Raw genomic sequence first — 13,770 nt, forward strand, 5'->3', positions numbered from 1 at the left:
TTAGCAAATATATCACCTTTTTTTCCTACTAACATTGTTTTTCTCCATAAAGTTCTATGCAGCATTTTAAATACCCTTCTGTAATATACCACGCAGTGCCTGGGGGGTTAGCCTGTGGCTCCCCAAATTCAAAGGCTTGGGAGAGAGAGTGGACGAAAAACATATATCGGAAATCTCTTTTTCTCTCTCTTCCTCAATACCCTGGTCTTCCAAAGCTAGACAAAGGCAATGATTCTGCATTTAATCACCAGATGAATAAGAAACAGATTTGAATTTGGGAAAAACATAAAGGAGCACAAAAACATTCGGTGCAGAGTACTGCCTCTATTTCCTCGCAGAGCAGGTCTCAGGATCTGCCATGAACCTCATTCTGACATGGAACACTCCATCTACTCTAATCCGGGGCATATCCCTCAAGGGACAGTCCACTGGAACCCTGTCAACTTCTGCGGGGAGTTGTGTGAAGAACAGTAGCAACAAGAGCCTACTTTGAGGAGATCAACAATCACACTGAAGAAGAAAAGAAGTTGTTTGGCAAAGGGAGGTATGTTGCCAAAATGTTAGTCACAGCTTCAAGATGCCGGTTTGTGTTTCTGCAACTATTCTTTGCTTTGACATAATCCATTCTCTGGCCAGGAAACCCGCTCAGCTTCTGCCACCCACCCCATTTGAAGAAATCAAGAATCCTTTCAATTTGGTGGTATCAAACTGTGACCCAGACAAGAAGTCCACCAAAGACTAAAAAGAAGGGGGGGGGGGGGTAATTTGCCATTTCCACTCAGGACTGGCTAAGTAGAGCGAAGGAAAAAAGTAACAGGACAAGAAAAAATGGGAAATCATTATGTTAAACAAGCAGACTATATTACAAGCCTTCTGCCCCATCCAGCTTGGCTCAGTAAATAGAGCATTGACCTGTGGCCTGAAGAGTCCCGGGTTCGATTCCAGTCAAGGACACAAGCCCGGGTTGAGCACTTGATCGGTGGCAGCTGGCCAATGATTCTCTCTCAACATTGATGTTTCCATCTCTCTCTTCCTCTCCTTTCCACTCTGAAATTAATAGAAATGTATTTCTTTTAAAAAGCCTTCCAAAAGCTCTGAGCCTCTGTAACTTACTTCAAAATCTTTCTAAAAACAAACCGAAAGACACACTGTAGGTTGAAATGACAGCAAAATATTAAGCAAGTTTATAGTCTCAAATAAGTGCACATACTTCATAGCATGCAGCTCTTCCTGGAGTTATTATGAAGACTATGGTTTGCTGACCAGCCCGAACCAGCAAGCGACAAATTCCAGAATTACTTCAAGAGCAATAGGAAAAAAGACTCAGGTACACCTGGTGAATATCAAAGAGTCAAGAGGTCAAGAAAGAACACCTAACGATTTTCTCCTTAACAGAAACAGGATACCTCTCTTCCCTTCTTGAAAGTAAAATCCAAAAATTACACTGTTCTCTACACCTTCCGCCTTCCCCAGCATTTCCCCTTTGTGCTGACATGACATAACTAATCAGTATTAACTAAGTAAACACTGATAGCAGGTGTACAATAGAATGGGAAAATGCCCACCCTTAAGCAAATCCACGTCAGACCTCAGAAATGCCAAGACTTTCAGGAACACTTCCGCACTACACAAGTCCACCGATGGGCAGAGTAGTTAGGCTCTAATGCCCAAACGAAAAGCTAAAACAGTCAAGATTTCAGAGGATTAACAATCAAGTTCAAATTGTTCACAAGCACACTGGTCTCTACCAACTGGCAAAAGTGAATGGGCCAAAACCAAAGGCTCAACTGTCTAAAATATTACACCTCAGTGAATTTTCAGACATCATGAGGAAAATCAGTGTTTGTCAAGAGTAAAGTAATTAAGAAATGGGGGACATTTTATTTTATTTTATTTTATTTATTTTTAAAATATATTTTATTGATTTTTTAGAGAGGAAGAGAGGGGGATAGAGAGTTAGACATGAGAGAGAATCATCGATCAGCTGCCTCTTGCACACCTCCCACTGGGGATGTGCCCGCAACCAAGGTACATGCCCTTGACCGGAATCGAACCTGGGACCTTGCAGTCCACAGGCCAACGCTCTATCCACTGAGCCAAACCAGTTTGGCGGACATTTTTTTTTTTTTAAAGAGTAAACTATTCTGGGTGGCTAGATTGCATTCTCCCCCATTCTCCATTAACAGATCTCATTCACCCCAACTCTAAGTTCCTTCTATCTCGATGGCAGCCAATACAATGTAATATAATTATATGAAATTTATGGCTACTAAAAGTTGAGGATGAGAAAAGTTAAAAAAAAAAAAGGGGGGGGGCGTGGTCGCCTTAACCAGTTTGGCTCAGTGGACTGAAGGGTCCCAGGTTCGATTCCGGTCAAGGGCATGTACATTGGTTGCAGGCACATCCCCAGTAGAGGGTGTGCAGGAGGCAGCTGATTGATGTTTCTGGCTCTCTATCCCTCTCCCTTCCTCTCTGTAGAGAATCAATAAAATATATATTTTAAAAAGGGGGATGGAGCCGAGGCCGGTTTGGCTCAGTGGTAGAGCGTCAGTTTGCAGACTGAAGGGTCCCAGGTTCGGTCAAGGGTATGTACCTTGGTTGCGGGTATTTCCCCAGTAGGGGGTGTGCAAGAGGCAGCTGATCGATGTCTATCTCTCATCAATGTTTCTAACTCTCTATCTCTCTCCCTTCCTCTCTGTACAAAATCAATAAAATATATTAAAAATAAAAATAAAAATAAAAAATAAAATAAACCTCCCCTCTCGCAGCCCCTCCTCGCCTGGCCATTCTTTAAAAAATATAAATAAATAAAATAAAAAATGCAGGAGGAACCAAGAAAGACATGTCTTCTAAATAGCAGTATCTCAATCTTGTTTTCAGAGATTCCTTCTTTATAACCACTTAAGGGTCCCATTTGGGAGCCCTGACCTGGTAGCTCCAGATCCGTTGGTTAGAGCAGCATACCACGATGCCAAGGTTGGGGGTTCAAGCCCTGGTCAGGGCGACATACAAGAATAGCAACCATTGAACACATAAATAAGTGGAATCCCATGTTTTTCTCTCTCTCCTTGCTCTCTTTCTAAAAACCAGTAAGTAAAATTAAAAATAATAATAATAATAATAAAGATCTCATTTGGTTAAAACAACCTTTTAGGAACCGTGAGGGACCAAACCTATATTTCAAAGGGTTTGAGACATTTTAACAATTTGCCTCAAAGTTACTGAGTAAACCCATAGGTGTGCTAGGACAGTCCTTATTCCCTGCGGTTCTTTTGCAGTTTGTAAGGGGGGGCGGGGCGGGAGAGAATATCACCAAAGGCACTCAGCAAGTCATTCAGAAACAGAAACTGTTAAGGCAAAATAATAACAACATGAAAAAGGAGGTGGATCTCGGGAGAGCCACAGCAGTAACAGATTATTCCAATCCCTTTAAAATTACGAATCGCAATACACACCAGTTCTTCCAGTTTGTCACCCCAGTGTTATCTTTTAAGAATGTCCCTTCCGGCTCAGTATAACTCACCCACCGCGCACACTGCCCACGTTTAACACGCTAAGCGTCCTGCCTTCCCTCCCGGGACCCACCCCGAGCCGAGCACTCCTCTCCGGGTCCATCTCAACACCTCCCATCCCGGCCTGGGCTCCACTGTGATTCCTGCCAGACCCACGCCCTCAGCATTCCCTCTGCAGTCCACAGTCTCCCCGAGGCAACCTCTCAACCACAAGTTCTCGCTCAGCTCCATCCCAACATGTCACACTGACCTCCCGACATCCGGAGCATCCAGCCCATTACCGGTTCCCAACAGGTCTTCCCTCCCCGGCTCCCCGCTTCTGCGCACGGCTACGTCGCTCCTCGCCCAGAACTGCCGTCTTACTCACCTTACCCAAAACTCAGGGCCCCCCCAATCCCTGCCTCCCAACACCCTCCCTCCCCATCTCCACGGCCAGCGCCCGCCCCACACCCATCCCCGCCCACTCCCGCCGCCGGGACTCCCCACGCCCCCTCCTCCGGGTCCTGCGGGTCCTCCGGGTCCCCCGGCCCCAGCCCCGGACTCCCGCCCGCAGGCCCCGCCCCCAGCCCCCTCTCCCCCCCGTCAGGCCCCTCCTCCGATGCCCCTCTCCCCTGAAGCCACGCCCCAGTCCCCCTCCCCCGGCTCCCCCTCCCACTCAGGTCCGCAGGTCATCTCGGCGACAGACCCAGCCTCCCCGGCCCCCTTCCGACCTGGCCACCGCGGCTCCGGGAGCAGATCCGCCGCCGCCGCCTCCTCTCCGACTTGGTCCCGTTCTGCTCGACCCCCGCCCGGCGAGCTCCCTCTCTCGCCGCCGCCGCCGCCCCTTTTTGCCAACCCGGAAATAGATCTGCTCCCACTGTCCCCAGCGTCCGCGAACAAAATGGAGGCGGGGGAACGGGAGCTCGGCTCCGGGGCCCAAGGGACGCTCCGCGCGTGCGCGCCCGGAAGGCCCGCCTCCCGCCGGCGCACGTCAAAGCGGAAGCGGCCCGCTCGCCGCCATCTTGGGAAGGTCGCGGGAATTTCACCCACTTACCGAAGAGCAGGGTTTGCAACTTTGGTTTCGGCTGTAGTCACCTGGGAACACAAACGTGTAGTGATGCCCGAGTTGCCCTCCCAGAGATGGAATTAACTGGTCCTGGGGACGCTGTTAGGCATCGGGATTTTTTTAAAAAAACAACTGCGCAGATGATTCTAATATTTCCGAGGTGCATCATCAGTGAGCTAAACAGGGTCTTGAATATACCTCCGTGTCGTCTTTATTCCACTGCGCGCATCCACAGACGCACCACATAATGTCTGTCCTTCCCTAATTTCGAGTTAACAACGAAGACCCCGCCTCGGTCAACCTTGCAAGGCCTCAGTCAAGCTTCGGTTGTCATAGCAACTGAGAGGCAGCGCCCCCCCCGCCCCCCCTCCCCGCTAACATGACATCATTAACGTCATCTTAGCCACCTGACCCGAACACCTCGTGAACACCCGTCTCCTCTTTCCTAGGTCAGAGGTTCCCTGGCTCCAGGGCTGGGGGATGGCGCCGCAATCTATTCCAGCTGCTTGAGTCAGGGAGAGGAACACTGTGCCCTCCCTGCTGGGGCTGCTAACTCCACCCCAGCCAACAGGATCTCTCCCTAGTCCACCCACAATAGGACCATTCCACTGCAGCCTAGCCCATTGCTTTATTATGCCCTATATCTTCACAATGCTCTCCATCATCTTTCACCTCCGGCCCCCTCCTCTGAATCAAGGAGACAGGAGTAGGATTTCGTTCCCACTATACCCTATCTGTGCGCCCTTGGAGCTCCACTAATATCTATAAAATGGAGCTAATAGTGCCTGTCTCGACTGTTTCCTGGGCTCCAATCAGGTAATGAATGGGAAAACAGGTGATAAGCCAGAAGTTGTTATTATTTTTGTTTTCCTTCGTGTTCTGCCATTAGTAGTGCTAAGCACCACCCACTAGTCAAGTAAATGTCACAGCATTCATTGAGCACCTGCTGTGGGCTATGCTCCGGGCGAGGCACCAGGAGGAGGCTGCAGCGTGGATGAGACTGAGCCTCTGCCTCAGGGAACTCACCGTGGAGGAGCAGATTGGCATGTAAACAGCTAGCTGAACTACAAGTCAGCACGTGATTAGTGCTATGGGGACATAAGGGCTCTGGGACATGAGGCAAGGGAGTGATTACTTCCCGCTAAGGAATGGAAGAAGGGTTCGTAAACACTTTTAAACTCGGCTTTGAAGGATGAGTCGGATTTTATTGTTAATCAGAGAAGGCAAGGATCACATTCCAGACGTAGGGTTCGGTAGGTGCAGAGGTAAAGATGTTCAGGTATGTAGTTCTGCATCCCTGAGATCAGGGTGACTGGGCCAGATGGATCCAAACTCCCAGCTCTTCAGCCTCATTTTTATTCTGTTCTGTCTTTGCTCACTATACACTGTGCTTCCCATTGCAACAACACACCAAGTGGTTTCTCAAGGCGTGTGTGTGTGTGTGTGTGTGTGTGTGTGTGTGTGTTGGCTTTACTCTGCCTCATCCTCATTTTTCAGGCCTTAGCTCAAATGCTCTCCCTTCAGAGGATCTTCCCTACCCACCACAGCTAGTGTAAGCTTCCATTCTCTGTCTACAACAACACTCTATGATAACGACAGCCACTGGGGTGGAATACAGGGACATCTCACCCAGATTTAGGGAGATATGTGGGGACTTCATAAAGAAACTTCTAAGTGAGGCCTGATGAGTAAGTAGGAATTGGCCAGAGGCAGAGGGGAGGGAAAGCATTTCAAAGCAGAGGAAGAGTATGTGCAAAAGAAGAATCATGGCATATTCTAAAAACAAGCATTTTGGCCCTGACCAGCATACTCAGGGGTTAGACTGTTGGCCCATACGCTTAAAGGATCTTGGGTTCAATTCCCATCAGAGCACATACCTAGGTTGAGGGTTAGATCCCCAGCTAGAGCACATACAGGAGGCAACTGATCAATGTCTCTCTGTCATTCTCTCATTCTCTCTCTTCCCTCCTCCCTCTAAAGTCAATAAAAAGAGGCTGCTCTATCCACTGAAGGGTTCCAGGTTCAATTCTGGTCAAGGGCACATGCCCAGGTTGTGGGCTGAGTCCCTAGTAGAGGGTGCACAGGAGGCAGCCGATCAATGATTCTCTCTTATCATTCATGTTTCTATTGCTCTCTCCCTCACTCAGAAGTCAATAGAAATAATAAGTAACTAAGTAAGTAAATAAATAATAATAAAATTAAATCAATAAAAACACATCCTCGGGTGAGGATTAAAACATTTTTTAAAGAAAATAAAATAAAGCCAGGACCGGTTTGGCTCAGCGGATAGAGCGTCGGCCTGCGGACTGAAAGGTCCCGGGTTCGATTCCGGTCAAGGGCATGTACCTTGGTTGCGGGCACATCCCCGGTGGGGGGTGTGCAAGAGGCAGCTGGTCGATGTTTCTCTCTCATCGACGTTTCTAACTCTCTGTCCCTCTCAATTCCTCTCCCTGTAAAATCAATAAAATATATTAAAAAAAATAAAATAAAATAAAATAAAAATAGCATTTTGATGTGGTTAGAGCTAGAACTATAGGAGAGGCAAGAAGTTAGGTCAAAGAAGTAATTATAACTATTTCACAGTACTTATCGTGTGGTAGGCACTGTCATAACTTCATGTATCATAACATTTAATTCGGATCTTGCCGTGGGTTGAATAATGTCCTCCGAAAATTCACATTCATTCAGAATTTGACCTTATTTGGAACTAAGTTCTTTGCAGATGTAATTAGTTAAATTGAGGTCAGATTGAGATTAGGTCACATTAAATTAGGGTGAGCCCTAAATTCACATACAAGAGAGAACACAATGTGAAGATGGAGTGATATGTCTACAAGTCAAGTAAATAAAAGTTACGTAACATGAACTCATTTTACTCACTTTAAAGTGCACAATTGAGTGGTTTTTAGTATAGTCACAACATTATGAAACATTACTACTAATTCTTACCAGTCTCTTCCAAATCTGCCCTCCTTCCATCTCCAACCAATCACAATCCACTCTCTGTCTCTATAGATTTGCCTACTCTGGACATTTCATATAAATGGAATCATGCAATATGTCATCTTTTTTCATCCAGCTTTCACTTAGCATAATGTTTCTAAGGTGTATCCATGTCTCAGCATTAGTACAGTATTCCTTTTTATGGCCAAGTATCATACCATTTAAGGGGTATGCCACATTTTAGTTTATCATTCATCAGTTGACACACATTGAATTGTTCCACTTTCTGGCTATTTTGAATAATGCTACTATGAACATTCTTCCACAGTGAGTTTCTTTTGGAGTGATGAAAATATTCAAAAATTGATTGTGGTGATGATTACAAATTGTGTGAATATACTAAAAAGTCATTGATCTGTATACTTTAAACATGTGAATTACAGGGTATGTGAATTATATCTCAATAAAACTGTTACTAAAAAATATGCAAAACACTCTATCGTTTTGAGATGTATACATATGAAGTAAAAGTGCACAAAAATGCATGGAAATGATACCACAGTCAGGAAAGTGGTTGCCTCTGGGTAGAAATGAAGAAGATGTGATCAAGGACAGGTAGTAGGGACCTCAGCTATTATAGGGTCATGTTTTTGAAAAATATATTTTATTCATTTTTTTATAGAGAGGAAGGGAGAGAGATAGAAAGTTAGAAACGCCAGGACCGGTTTGGCTCAGTGGATAGAGCGTCGGCCTGCAGACTGAGGGGTCCCGGGTTCGATTCTGGTCAAGGGCATGTACCGTGGTTGCGGGCACATCCCCAGTGGGGGGTGTGCAGGAGGCGGCTGATCGATGACTCTCTCTCATTGATGTTTCTCTCTATCCCTCTCTCTTCCTCTCTGTGAAAAACCAATAAAATATATATTAAAAAAAAAAAAAGTTAGAAACATCCATCAGCTGCCTCCTGCACACCCCCCACTGAAGATTTGCCCACAGCCAAGGTACATACCCAGGCAAGAACACATTGCCTATCCCTTTATTCGAGTCTAAATACCCAGGCTGGTCCAGACCACCATTTAATCATCCCAAGGTCCTGCATTTCACCCAAACATCCCACCTGGGCCCATAACACATCCTAGAGACCACACCTACATCCAAGCAACCAGACCTACATCCGGGCCTCAGACCTAAATCCAAGTCCCAGATCTTCATGGCGGGGCCCAGTAGGTAAATTCAGGGCCCAGGCCACAAACCTGAAACACTGAGTTGTATCAGGAGACTAGATCTCTATGCGTAACCCCAACAACTGTTCCTTAACTAAGATGTTCAGGTGAGGTATCTGTTGGCCCAGGGCTCAGACTTTCCTCCAGGCCTGAACTGCCCTCATAAGCCCCAGACCTGCACCTGGTGCTCACACCTACATCCGGGACCCAGACTACCATGGCCAGGCCGAGAATTTTATCCCAGAGCCCAGGCCTAAAACACAGATTTCAGACTTGTATCCTGGGTGTACTTCTCAATTTGTAACCCAGACCACCATTTCCATAACCCAGATGTCCTCATCAGGTAACAGAGCGCCCCCCAGGCCAAAACCTCTCTCCCTGGCTGGAACTGCCCTCCAGATCCCAGACCTCCATCTGGGTCCCAGACCTTTTTTTTTTATTATTGATTTTTTACAGTGAGGAAGAGAATGGGTTGGAGAGTTAGAAACATCGATGAGAAACATCAATCAGCTGCCTTCTGTACACCCCTTCACTGGGGATGTGCCCGTAACCAAGTTAAGTGCCCCTGACTGGAATCGAACCTGGGACCCTTCAGTCCTCGGGCCGATGCTATATCCACTGAGCCAAACAGGTTGTAGTCGGGTCCTAGACCTTTATGGAGAGGACCAGAAGGCCATTCCAGGGACCCAGGCAAGAACACATTGACTATACTTTATTGGAGTCTAAATACCCAGGCTAGTCCAGACCACCATTTAATCATCCCAAGGTCCTGCGCTTGACCCAAAACTCCCACCTGGGCCCATAGCACCCCCTAGTGACCACACTTCCCTCCAAGCACCCAGACCTACATCTGGATCCCAGACCTTCATGGCAGGACTGATTGCCAACCTGGGCCCAGGCCACAAACACCGAACACAGTGGTATATCAGGGGACTAGATCTCTATAAGGAACCCAGACTATTATTCCATAACCCAATGTCCAGTTGAGGTACCAGACTGCCCACCGGAATCCAGACCTCCCTCTCTGGCTCAGTTGGTTGGCACACATCAGTTAGTTTCAGGTTTGATTCCCAGTCAGGGCACACATAGCAGTCAACCAATAAGTGCATAAATGGATGGAGCTATGTATATATATATATATATATATATATATATATATATATATATCCCTCTCTTTCTCCTCAATAAATTTTTTTAAATTAAAAAAGAAAATGAACTATTATAGATATATAACAACCAAATGCAACACATGGAACTAGATTAGATCAGGAAGGGTTTTGTTGTGTGTTTTTTTTAACATTTTTTGAAGATATTTTTTGAGACAACCTGGGGAAAATAAATATAGACTAGAAATTAAATATCATAGAAATATATTGATTTTTCTCAAGGTATGACAATGTTGTTGTGGGTGTGTAGGAGAATGTTATTCTCAGGAGATTCCTGCTGAGGCAACTTACTTTCAGATAGCTTGGCAAAGGAAAAAGTGTGTGTGTGTGTGTGTGGAGAAAGAGAGACACACACAGAGAACAAAAGCAAAATGTTAATTATAGAACCTAGAAAGATTTAAGAGTATTCATTGTACTAATCTTTCAACATTTCTATGTTTGAAATTTTTTATGATGAAGAGTTGGGGAAACAAGACAAAATAAAAAAGGGAATGAATGGGAGACGCGGAAGTGGAGACAATAAGTGGAATCAAGCCTTTGAAGAAGTTTGGCCATGAACCAAAGTGAGAGAGGGGACGGTGACTACAGCAGGCATGGTGGGTCAAGGAACATGTTTTTACAAATAGAGACTTGAGAGGGTTTCAATGCTAATGGCAAAGAGCCAGTAGAGACGGAGCGAATAAATGATACCAGTTATTCTGGTCAAATTTATGTCTCATCTTTGGGGATAGACTCTTTCAGACAGATTCAAGAGATCCCGGAGAAATGCTCTAGCGTCCCTCCCATTCTCCTTGTCCCACTCCTCCCGGTTCCCAAGAGTGGTGAGAAAGTACAATAGTTTTGGTGGCGACACCTAGCGGATTCAAAGGGTATTGCTTAAATTCTTCACTCTTCTTGATCTTAACACCTGATCAGGAGGGTAGGCATCTTATTACACTGGTCTTCTGACTGCTCCAAATCATTGTCACCATTGCTAGACCAGCCTAGAAGGTGCAATGCTACTTAATAAGCTTATTCTCTCCCCCACCCCGCCCACAGAACCCTTGAACCACCTTTTGAGTCTCTCGGCCACTCTCCCCACAAGGAAGCAAAACACAGGTAGGAAAGGGACCAGAAAGGATAGTCTCCTCAGCTATAGTCAGGTGGCCACTGCAGCCTGGTGAGCACAAGGTGGGCGTTCCTCAGCTCCTCAATATCCCAGGATTGTGCGGAGCTTAAACTGGGGCTCTGGAGTCAGAATAACTAGGTTCAGATCTCTACTGGCCGTGAAACTCAGGGCTAGGGACTTAGCCTCTCTGTGCCTCTGCCGAGAAACCTCTCCAGACCTTAGTTCTCACCTGGAAAACAGAGCGGAGAGAGCCAATCTCCTGAGTTTGTTGAGAAGATTAAATGAGAGGATGCCCAGCATAGTGGGTGGCCAAGGACTTTCCTCCAAATGTCAACTTTTATCATCGCCCCTACAAGGTGCTGGGTCTGATGATTGCTGAGATGGGATGAGAGAAATAGCCCACACCACTCCTCCTGCCCTCCCGATTCCCACTTCCACACTTTGGCCATCCAATCCTCTGCTGCTTCAAGTCCCAGGCCATTGCTTCCAAAGTTTTTCCCCCCCCCCTCTAATTGTGCCCCACCACCGTCCCCAGACCAGTAGTGAACATCCTTGGCTTAATCCCCAGAGCACTTACCATCGTGTGTTTTATGGCTCCTATTTCAACCAACCTAATCTATTCATCCAGCAAATATGTATTAAGTGTCTTCTCTGTGCGAGGTCCTGTTCTCGGCACTGAACGGTGACTGAATGTCAGACTCACGGAGCTGACGTTCTGGTGGAGGAGTGACCCCGAAGCAAATACACCAGGAAGTGTATATGATGTCGGGAAATGATAACATACAGGAGGCTAAGGGACAGAGAGTAAGGGCGGAGAGGGGGTGGGATCAGAGTGGTCAGGAAAGGCTCAGGGAGGGCAAAGGTAGAATCCCTGAGACAAGAATGAATGCCATGTGTTTTAGGAGCAGTAAGGTGCTCAGTGTGGCTGGAGTGGAGTGCGTGGGGGTCAGGGGGTAGGAGGTGGGCAGGAGATTTTTATTTTTAATCTAAGGATTATTGGAAATGGGTGTTACGATCCCAATTGTTTCAGTTGAGGTATAAAATAACTACAGCCCAAACCGGTTTGGCTCAGTGGATAGAGCGTCGGCCTGCGGACTGGAGGGTCCCAGGTTCGATTTCGGTCAAGGGCATGAAACTTGGTTGTGGGCACGTCCCCAGTGGAGGGTGTTCAAGAGGCAGCTGATCGATGTTTCTCTCTCATCGATGTTTCTAACTCTCTACCCCTCTTCCTTCCTCTCTGTGAAAAATCAATAAAATTTATTTTAAAATAATATAAATAAAATAACTACAGTGAAATGTATAAATCTCACATGAACAACTCAATGCACACACACACACGCACGTGTACCACCCCCAGGTCAAAATACAGAACATTTCTATCACTGCAGAGGGCTTCTCCATGCCCTTCCCAGACAATGCTCTCTCCCACCCCATCGAATAACCATTCTTTGCTTCTATCTGCATTGATTAATTTTGCCCAATCTTGAACTTCTCTTAAATGGACTATCACAGCATGTAGTCTTATGTGTCGGGCTCCTTTCACTCAATATTATGTCTATGAGATTCATTCGTGCAGAAAGTAGACATTTGTTCCTTTTTATTGCCATGCAGTATTCCATTGTAAGAATATACCGTGGACTCACCTGATAGGCATCAGCCCTCAGGCCGAAGGGTCTCAGGTTCAATTCTGGTCAAGGGCACATACCTCAGTTGCAGGCTCGATCCCCAGCCCTGGTCAGACACATGTGGGAGGCAACCAGTCAATGTATCTCTCTCACATCAATGCTTCTCTTTCTCCCTTCTACTCTAAATATATATACATACATATAACAACTGGCTTGTCCATTCAACCATTCACCTGTTGAAGGACACTCCCTCCCCCCAATTTATCATGAGTAAAACCACTCTGATCATTGGTGTACATGTCTGTTGGTGGACAGAAGCACTAATTTCCCTTGGATACACACGAGGCCAGAGTTGAGGTGCATTTAGTTTCAGCAGATACTGCCAGACAATGTTCTAAAGTGGTGAAGCCACTTCGAGTCCCACCAGCAGTTTCTGAAAGTCCCAGCTCTCCATATCTTCACTGGCACTTGGCAAGCTCCTCTTTTTCATGCTAGCCATAATGATCTGAGTTAGGTTTCTAAAGGAGCACCCTGGCTGCAGGTGGAGAACTAACTGGCGGGGTTAGGGGAGGAGTGTAGAGAGGAAGCTGAGAGCACAGTAGGCGGCTAGTGTAGTCGTCCTGGGAAGCTATGAACGTGGTTTGGACTAGGTGGTAATAGAGAAGTCACCGTCATGGTAACAGCGGATCAGGCTGGGATATACTAATATTCTGGGGCTGGCCGATGAGGCGAACAAGGTATGAAAGAGCCATTCAGGGTGAGTCCTGTATTCTTTTCTTGCCTGGGGAACCTGGGTGGCCGAGAGGAGCATTCTCTGACATCCAGAAGATCAGGAAAATAGCATGTAGGATGAGGGAAGGTCCAGGGCTCCAGCACAGCCGTTTGCATATATGGTATCCCCCGGAGCGTAGCTTCTAGCTGCTCATGACTTAACATTACCGGCAAATACTGGTTGTGTGGAGGGTGCATGCTGTCTGCAGGGAGCAGGTCTAGGTTAGAGGCCCAGGTCTGCCCTCTCGCTCGCCCTGTAACATGGACCTTAGGTTAGGACCATGCCTCCGCCCTCCTCCTCACAGCGTTAGAATTCAACAGGATCATGCACGTATGGCGCCTGGAACATGGAAGGACTAAAACCTTCACTCTGAGCCACA

At 46.6% G+C, this 13,770-nt stretch overlaps 1 protein-coding gene across 2 annotated transcripts in view; it reads right to left on the reverse strand.

Annotated features, from left to right (window-relative positions):
• Window positions 1-4,406, reverse strand: part of WIPF2 (WAS/WASL interacting protein family member 2) — a 31,458-nt gene extending 27,052 nt beyond the window's left edge. The window contains exon 1 of one of the 2 annotated variants that reach the window (XM_036407854.2): window positions 4,223-4,406. The gene's annotated coding sequence lies outside the window, so the exon portion shown is untranslated. Of the gene's footprint in view, window positions 1-301; window positions 485-4,222 lie in introns of those variants that run through there. The other variant, XM_036407857.2, reaches the window with a different exon arrangement.
• Window positions 4,407-13,770: the final 9,364 nt, after the last annotated feature.

This window comes from Pipistrellus kuhlii, unplaced genomic scaffold, assembly GCF_014108245.1.
Source record: "Pipistrellus kuhlii isolate mPipKuh1 unplaced genomic scaffold, mPipKuh1.p scaffold_m20_p_37, whole genome shotgun sequence".
NCBI lineage: Eukaryota > Metazoa > Chordata > Mammalia > Chiroptera > Vespertilionidae > Pipistrellus > Pipistrellus kuhlii.